Here is a 9316-nt window from a genome sequence, read left to right as displayed (position 1 = left end):
ACGACACTAACAAGGTTTTAACGAATATGGAGATATGACTACCTAGGCAAGAATCCTGTTGACAGTTCAATGGCTAACGGAATTAACTAATTACACGACACCGGGATCTTAAAAATAAATAAATCAACTAAGGCTCACTAAAGTTCGCTAGATCACCTCTCGGACTCACCAACTAACCTCACGAATCTAAGAAGACTGAATTAACCTACCGGGATAAAGATTACTAAGGTACCCTAATGACGCATCTCTTCTCGGACTCAACGACACAAAACCCGCTAAAAAATTGGTACTAGCAACTCTAGGGAAAAAGAGGTAACAATATTTAACTTGATCTAGGACACCTATTCACACGCAAATCTAAACCAGACAAAGCCAAAACTCGCTCTCGCGCAATTCTAACCTAGCCGATTAAAGAAACGAGACAAACCGACTTCCTATTAACTCTCGGTCGCAAGGAAGGTGAACCTATTGAATTTTAATAATTAATTGCATAAAAGATTCCTATGGTCGCGCTAAGCACAAATAGATCAAAAACACCAAGTCGAAGACCTAACCAAATAACTCTAACCGAATGACACAAAATCACCTAATCAAGGCAATAAGAAGAATCACATGCAAAAATTATATCAAAACAATAACTAACACATCCAATATCGAATTAAATAAAGCTTTTCAATAGTAATACGTCATGTAACAAGTCAAAACCAAATAAGCCATTAAATTATATCGATATTCATCTCAACCTAGGTAGTACAAAAGGTTTAGCCAAGAACCATGTCTAGAATAATAAACCACTCAATAATTAAAACAAGCATGATCTAAATTAAAATTCAATACGAGAGATTTAATGGACAATAACCAAGAGATCAAACCGAATGAGCAAAACTACTTTTGAACCTTGACTGCCTTTGTTTCCAAAATCGCACCAAAAAAATATTCTGCCAACCCAAAGAAATAATTCTCCACAGCACCTTCTTTCTTCCAATTAGTTTTGTCTTTTGCGGGAGGACCATAACACCGAAAGTCAACCGTAGAACAAAACAAATAAAATTCCAACCGCCGTCACCAATCACCTCCTTTCGTTACCTGCTTGCCTCCCTTTATTCTTGTCTTCACAACCCCTAATTCACAAGGAATTTTTTTTTCATATGGGCTTTATGTTTAGCCCATTCGCTAAGGATGTTTAGCGAATGGGAGGTTATTCGCTATGGGAAGCCTCATTCATTAGTGATGTTAATGAATTAGGAGGACTGCCTATAAATAGGCCTTCCCTAGTGAATGTTCATAGGGATCTGTGCTTATTTATTCCATTGTAACGTTATGCTGCCGGATTCTCTCTAGGCTTAATGTATCGATTTCCATTAACATATTGAATGAACACGAGTGAACGTATCGATTTACGACTAGATCCTTGGCTCGTAATAACGTATTTACAAATACAACCCTTCAAGAATTTATCTATTGTCTCAAGTTTAGTATGGAAACTCGATTTAGCTCGTTGACTCATAAAACTTGAAAAAAAAATAACGTATGAGTCAAATAGAAATATATTCAATAAAAACCTGGCTCAAAATACTTGAGAGTGTAGGAAATATTTATATAATAATACGTATATTTTAGACCTATCAAATATCCCCACACTTAAAACTTTTTCGTCCCTGAAAAAGAATTCTACACAGGATTATAACCAAGTTTAACCGACAACTCTTTTTTTTTTAAAGTATTAAAACAAGTGGCCCATTACCCAAATATTTCTTTCAACTTTCACCGAATAAACTAGATCAGGTTGATTTCCGGTATTGCTATCCACTTAAACCCATGCGCCTAATACTTACCGAGGCAAATAACGTGTGACAATTTCATTAGTTTGTATGACTAAGCGGGACCCACACTCAAAAGCCTTGCCGCCACTTCACCACGTTCCATTATGGTTTTACCGGGCCGAATCACCCCAACTTGACTTAAACCTATTGCCACATGATCAAAACATTTTCGACTCATATATAACCTATAAACTCTAGCTTGGTCCTTGATCGATCGACAGTAGTTTCCTTCATAGTGGTTTTGAGTTGAAAATTTATTTTCTTTTTTTTTCTTTCTGTCTTTTGCCTTTTTGCATTTTTTTTTTTTTGAAAAAAAATTCACCATGTTGGACGATAATACAGACTTCATCAAGGCTCAGGTCTGCGCCACCGCGCAACAAAGGGCCGAGCAAAACTGTGTTCTGCTATTTGCAGGAATAGATACGTATACATAAGATTATACATATAAGTACGTATACAAAAATTATGTTTTTATATAAAGGTGATCATATGACTCGAGGCTTGAGTATAACCCGGCTTTTCATTCCGGTCCTGTTACGGGCTTAGTTAAACAAACAAAACCCTAAGATGTTTCCCACTAAAGTCAGGCCATTTAAAAGGTTTAATTAAGTCAACAACCAAACCGCCATTTCATTCTCAAAAGCTGGGCTTACCAGCACATCGATTAAATGAGTCTAAACCGTTCGGTTGCCATACATTACGTGTGGGTCTAATGGGCACTGTTCTTATTTAATATATATATATATATATATACCAAGAATTTATAAAATAACCACTACTCGGTAATAATATCATTTCCTGTTTAATGTAGAGAAAACAAATTTCAAGGGACTATTTTTTCAAATTTTTCAAATTTTTTTGATTTGTTTTTTTTCTCTTTATTTAATTTTTTTTTTCAAAAATTTTCTACAACTAAGTAAAATAAACCCCATCCCCACACTTAGAATGAAATCGTCCTTGATGAGAACAAGGAAAAGAAATAAAATAAAATAAAACAAAAATATAATATACAAGAATAAAACAAAGAACGGGTTACTCCCCTGGTTTGTGTGCAGAATCTTCAACAGCCGAGTAGTAATGAAGCGACCGTATAGCATTTCATTCACGGCCGCAACCTTGGGAGAACCTGTTCCAAAACGCCATCATAGCTACCATGCGCAATATAACCTCTAAAATCTCAAACTCGCTCACATGTAGTGGCGTACAAAACAGGAAAACAAAAACATAAGAAATAAACGTATTTTTGTGTTTTTGGTTTTTATGATTTTATTTTATTTTATTTTATTTTTTTTATGTTAATAATAGAACACCCCTCAAATCGACCAACTCGAATGGAGATTGAGTACAAACGGTTTCATTTTAGAACATCTTGAAATAGACAAAAACAAATAAAACAGATAGCACAAACTAATAACAGAAATACAAACTCCACAACTTGGGCAGTCTCCCGAGTGATGCATCCAGCACGTCTATGTCTCGGTTAGCGAGTCATGACAGAATACCTCGACAGTCTGATCAGCCATCAGCTCGAAAATGTAGTGCTTCAGTCTATGACCGTTCACCTTAAATTTCCCGCCTTTATCCTCTATCTCGACAGTGCCATACGGGAAAACCTCAGTGACCGTGAACGGTCCCGGCCATTGGGATCTCAACTTTCCTGGGAATAATCTCAACCTTGAATTATATAGTAAGACCAGATCCCCACACTTGAACTGCTTGTTCCCATTTAGCTTTATATCATGCAGTTCCTTCGTCCACTCCTTGTACCTAAATGACTGCCCGTTGGCGTGATCTCTCAGCTACTCTAACTCGTGCAGCTGGTGGAAACGAGTGCTCTCAGCGGCGGAAATATAAAAATTGACCATCTGTAGGGCCCACGACGCACGGTGCTCTAACTCAACAGGCAGGTGGCAGGCCTTCCCATAAATCATCCGAAACGGTGTGGAACCGGTCGGAGTTTTGTAGGCTGTACGGAAGGCCCACAACGCATTATCCAATTTGTCAGACCAATCCCGAAGATTCGAACCAACCGTTTTTTCAAGAATACGTTTGATCCCCCGATTACTCACTTCTATCTGCCCACTAGTCTGTGGATGGTAGGTGGTTGCAAGCCGATGGGTGACCCCATAGCGTCGCAATGCCTTCTCCATCTGCACATAGGAGAAGTGAGTACCTCTATCACTGATCAATGCCTTCGGGACACCAAAACAGGCAAAAAGGCTCTTGAGAAAACGGACTACAACTCAGGCATCATTAGTGGGTAAGGCCTTGTCCTCAACCCACTTCGAGACATAATCAACAGCCACAAGTATGTACTTGTTCCCACGCGAAGATGGAAACCGTCCCATGAAATCAATGTCCCACACATCGAAAACTTCACAAACCTGAATAGCATTCTGGGGCATTTCATTTCGTGACGAAATGTTGTCGACACGCTGGCAACGATCACAACTGCTAACAAACGCGTGCGCTTCCTTAAAAATCGAAGGCCAATGAAAACCACAATCAAACACCTTCTTCGCTGTCAAACTCGCACCGTGGTGACCTCCTGTCCATCCAACATGGCAATGGCTCAGAATCTGCCACTCCTCCTTAACATTCACACATCTCCTGATCAACTAGTTAGCACCTATAGGAAAGAGATACGGGTCATCCCAAAGGTAAAACTTAACATCAGCAAAGAATTTCTTCTTTTGCTGGTAAGACATCTTCGGGTAGTACCCGTCCGCAAGATAGTTCGCGAAGTCGGTGAACCATGGAAAACCCTCATCCTGAGCTGAAACAAACATGCGACTCTCTATCAGAAAGTGGTCATTAATCCTGACCCCCGACTCCCCTAACTCAGCTCCCTCAAGACGCGAAAGATGATCGACCGCCACATTCTCGGCCCCCTTTTTATCACGGATTTCAATATCAAACTCTTGAAGCAAAAGGATCCATTGAATAAGGCGTGGCATAGCATCCTGTTTGCTAAAGAGATAACGAATGGAAGAATGATCCGTGTACACAATCGTCTTAGACAGAAATAGATAGGACCTGAATTTATCGAACACAAACACCACAGCTAAATACTCTTTCTCGGTGGTGGTGTAACTCTCCTGTGCACCATTCGAGGTCCGGCTAGCATAGTTAATCGGATGGAAGTGTTTATCCTTCCGCTGTCCAAGAACCGCTCCGACTGCGAAGTCTCTCGCATCACACATCAACTCAAAGGGAAGCAACCAGTTGGGAGCAATCATGATCGGGGCGTTAACGAGTTTGTCTTTTAAAAGATCAAACGCCTCGATACACTGCTCAGAAAACACAAATGGGGCATCCTTCTCCAGAAGTTTGTCATTGATCTCACGATTTTAGAAAAATCTTTAATGAACCGACGGTAGAACCAAGCGTGACCCAAGAAAGTCCGGATGGATCTCACAGAAGTGGGCGGGGGAAGATTAGAAATGGTCTCGACCTTCGCTCGGTCGACCTCTATCCTCGCACTCGAAATACGATGCCCCAAAACAATGCCCTCGCGTAGCATGAAGTGACACTTCTCCCAGTTAAGGACTAGGTTGGTGTCAACGCATCGGACCAACATCTTCTCAAGGTTGGAGAGACGATGATCAAAAGAGCTCCCAAACACAGAAAAATCGTCCATGAACACCTCCATGGAGTCCTCGATCATGTCATGAAAGATAGCCACCATGCATCTCTGAAATGTGGCTGGAGCGTTACACAGTCCGAACGGCATACGTCTATAGCCAAACGTGCCATAGAGGCAGGTAAACGTGGTTTTCTCCTGGTCATCGGGAGCAATCAGAATCTGAAAGCACCCGGAGAAACCATCCAAGAAGCAGTAATACTGCTGACCCGCCAAATGCTCCAACATCTGATCAATGAAAGGTAAAGGAAAGTGGTCTTTCCTCGTGGCATCAATTAGTCTGCGGTAATCAATGCAGACTCTCCAACCGGTCACAGTCCTTGTGGGAATGAGCTCGTTCCTCTCATTGGTGACTACAGTCATGCCACCCTTTTTAGGAACCACTTGGACTGCACTAACCCACGAACTATCAGAAATGGGGAAAATGATCCCCGCATCAAGGAGTTTGATAATCTCCTTCTTCACGACCTCCTGCATTTTCGGATTAAGCTGCCGCTACGGCTGAACAACAGATCTGAAATTATCCTCCATGAGGATTTTATGAGTGTAGAACAAAGGGTTGATACCCTTAATGTTGATAATCTTCCATGCAATGGCCTGCTTGTGCTCTCGAAGCACCCTCAACAATCTCTCCCTCTCGACCTCCATCAAAGCAGATGCAATAATAACCGGAAACTTCCTCTCCTCATCCAAAAACGCATACTCCAGATGGACGGGCAAATCCTTAAGCTCTAAGGAAGGAGGGGGACTCTCGACGGAAGGTCGGTCCATCGGATCGTCTCGTACGATCACAGCAGACACTTCAGTCTCAAGGGTATGTGACTCGGTGTCATCTTCCGTTGACTGATCGGTCATGGCAACCATCTCAATCTCCGGAATGTCCCTATCGAGAATCTGAGTGTCGGAGGCAGATCCTCCACATATCTCACTGAAAAACTCCCCAACATGCTCCATGATGGTATCAATAAAGTACAAGGAGTCATCAGCAGACCTGGAGTGCTTAAGTGACTGTCAAACGTCGAAGGTGACGTTCTCATCCCCAACTCTCAAGATCAACTTACCCTTGCAGACATCGATCGACGCTTGTGTAGTGGCAAGGAATGGTCAGCCTAAAATAAGCGGTACGCTATCATCATCGTTCATGTCCAGAATAACAAAGTCCACCGGGAAAATGAACTTGTTGACAAGAACGAGCATGTTCTCGACCACACCTTGAGGGTATTTCACAGAACGATCAGCAAGCTGGATACTCATCCTAGTAGGCCTCGGTTCATCTAAACCCGGCTTGCGATACACGGAATATGGCATGAGATTAATACTGACACCAAAATCAGCCAGCGCGTGAATAACCGTATCATCACTCAAGATTCAGGGAATCATGAAACTCCCTGGATCGGACATCTTCTCTGGTAACTTCCTCTGTAAGACAGCAGAATAGCTAGCACTCAAAGGGATGGAAGCTACCTCAGGTAACTTCTCCTTATTCGAAAGAATATCCTTAAGGAACTTCGCATGTTTAGGCATCTGAGTCTGTGCCTCAAGGAATGGAATATTAAGGTGAAGCTGCTTCAAAAGATCAAGGAATTTGGAGTTCTGCTCCTCATCTCTATCTCTACGGAGTCTCCCGGGGTATGGTACTCTAGGTTTGTAGACTCTCGGCGGCTCGCTCGGTAACTTCTGTCTCTCGGCCTGTGCTGAACTCCCTGGGCTGCTCCTCTGATGTACCTGGGCCAGTGGAGACTCCATCTGAATCTCCTCATCCACCTGCTCATCTCTATCAACAATGGCAGGCTCCTCGACTACTCTCCCTCTAGACCTCTCCTGAATCACGAGCTCATCTCGTGCCCCTACTCCGCTCTTCATCGTCACAGCTTTCGCGAATCCCTTTGGGTTCTGCTCGGTATTACTCGGTAGCGTACCCTGCGGCCTCTTGTTCAATCGACATGCTATCTGTCCCATCTGCCGCTCGAGACTCTGAATTGACGCTCCTTGATTCCTCATGAACTGCTCGTGCTCGCGAAACTTCTTCTCGGTCTCTTTATGTCAGGAATCCTCTCATGTCATGAGCTGTGACAACATCTGCGTCTGCTAAGCCATCATGTCCTCCAAAGTGGGCTTCTTCTCCCTACTGCTTGCTCCCTCACCGGCATCCTGGAAGAGACTCTGACGCTGCTGAAAACCGGACTGATTCCCGCTCCTCCAGTTCGAATTCTGATTAACTCTCCATCCCAAGTTACAAGAATTGAAAGAATTTTGATTTCGGTTTGGATTTTCTATAAAGTCTACGGCCTCCTCCTGCGAACTGACCGGGCACTGAACGATATCATGCCCTCCTCTGCATATCTCACACAACTTTCTCTTCGTTTGCAAGTCCTTCACGATCTTTGCCAACGCTTCCACCTGTGTCGTGAGTGCGGTGGTCGTGTCCACCGAATGCATGCCGTGATATGGAGTCGACGGTCTTTCCACCCTTGGCGGGTGGTCGCTGGTATCGACTCATAGCTAACCCGTTAAACAAAGCGATGCACTCATCCGGGTCCTTCGTCGTCAGTAAATTTCCTCCCGCCATCGTGTCAAGCATGTTCTGCGTCACGTATGTCAGTCCATTATAAAACTTCTCTACAACCGCCCAATCTTGCAAACCGTGGTTCAGACACAACGCTAAAAGATTTTTAAAATGCTCCCATGCCTCGTAGAAACTCTCGGTGTCCTCCATATAAAAAGAATGAAACTGATTACGCAGACGAGCGGCCTTAGCCGGATGTTCGTATTTCTGAAGAAATTGGATCTGCATGGCAGCCCAAGTAGCTATAGAGCCCTGTGGGAGGGACTCGAGCCACAGACTCGTTTGATCGACGAGTGAGAACGGAAAAACGCGGAGTGTCACAGCGTCTTCGGATACACCGGCAAGATGGAAAGTGTCACAGATACGCGCGATACGAGTGAGATGATGATGCGAGTTTTGGTGAAGCAACCCGTGGAACTGAGCAGAATGAGAAATGGTATTCAGAATGTTCGATGGAATCTGCCAGTTCGTGTTAACTCCAATGGCGGGTGGTGCGATGCTGGATCTCGCGCCAGCATTGGCCGGGCAGGCCCGATCTGCAACTGTCCTCCTTGGTGGTGGATTGTCGCCCATGATCCTCTCCCTATCGTCAAAGTCAGAAAATGTAGTTGAAGAGGATAAACTACCAACGGATGATGAAGTAAATGATGGTAAAAACGGTGCGACGTCTCTCACGAAACTCTCTCTCAGGCTCGGGAAATGATTCAGTGTCGGGTGGTCCACGAGATCGAGTATGTCGCATACAACTACACAACTCAATAAAAGAAGCCAAACTATCCTAACAAATAAATAAAACAAAAATAAATACAAGTAGCACAAAAGGTAAGTCCTAACTCGGATTGCTCTCAAAACGCCTAAAACCGTGTCCCCGGCAACGACGCCAAAAACATGTCGTGCGTCGGTGAAAATACGTTATACGAACGTTTACGAGCCAGGAATCTAGTCGCAAATCGATACGTTAAGTCTTGTTCATTCAATACGTTAATGGAGATTGATACATTAAGCCTGGAGAGAATCCGGCAGCATAACATTACATAAACATAAATATGGCACAGATCTCTCATGCTAACTAACTATGGAAGGCCTATTTATAGGCTGGTCTCATTCGATATACTGTAGTAACGAATGAGACCTCTCATTCCTTAACAAGGTTAACGAATAAGGTCTTTCCATAGCCCCATTCGCTAAACACCCTTAGCGAATGGGTATAGCTTAACGAATGAGCTACCATTCTTTACACTGTAGTAACGAATGGGCTCTTACATTAACGGATGGCCCTAATCT

The sequence above is a fragment of the Bidens hawaiensis genome, unplaced genomic scaffold, assembly GCF_021521415.1.
Source record: "Bidens hawaiensis isolate Kalapana, Puna unplaced genomic scaffold, B.hawaiensis_p1.1 tig00012745_1, whole genome shotgun sequence".
Lineage (NCBI taxonomy): Eukaryota > Viridiplantae > Streptophyta > Magnoliopsida > Asterales > Asteraceae > Bidens > Bidens hawaiensis.
The sequence above is the reverse complement of the archived record's forward strand: the minus strand, read 5'-3'. Positions refer to the sequence as shown.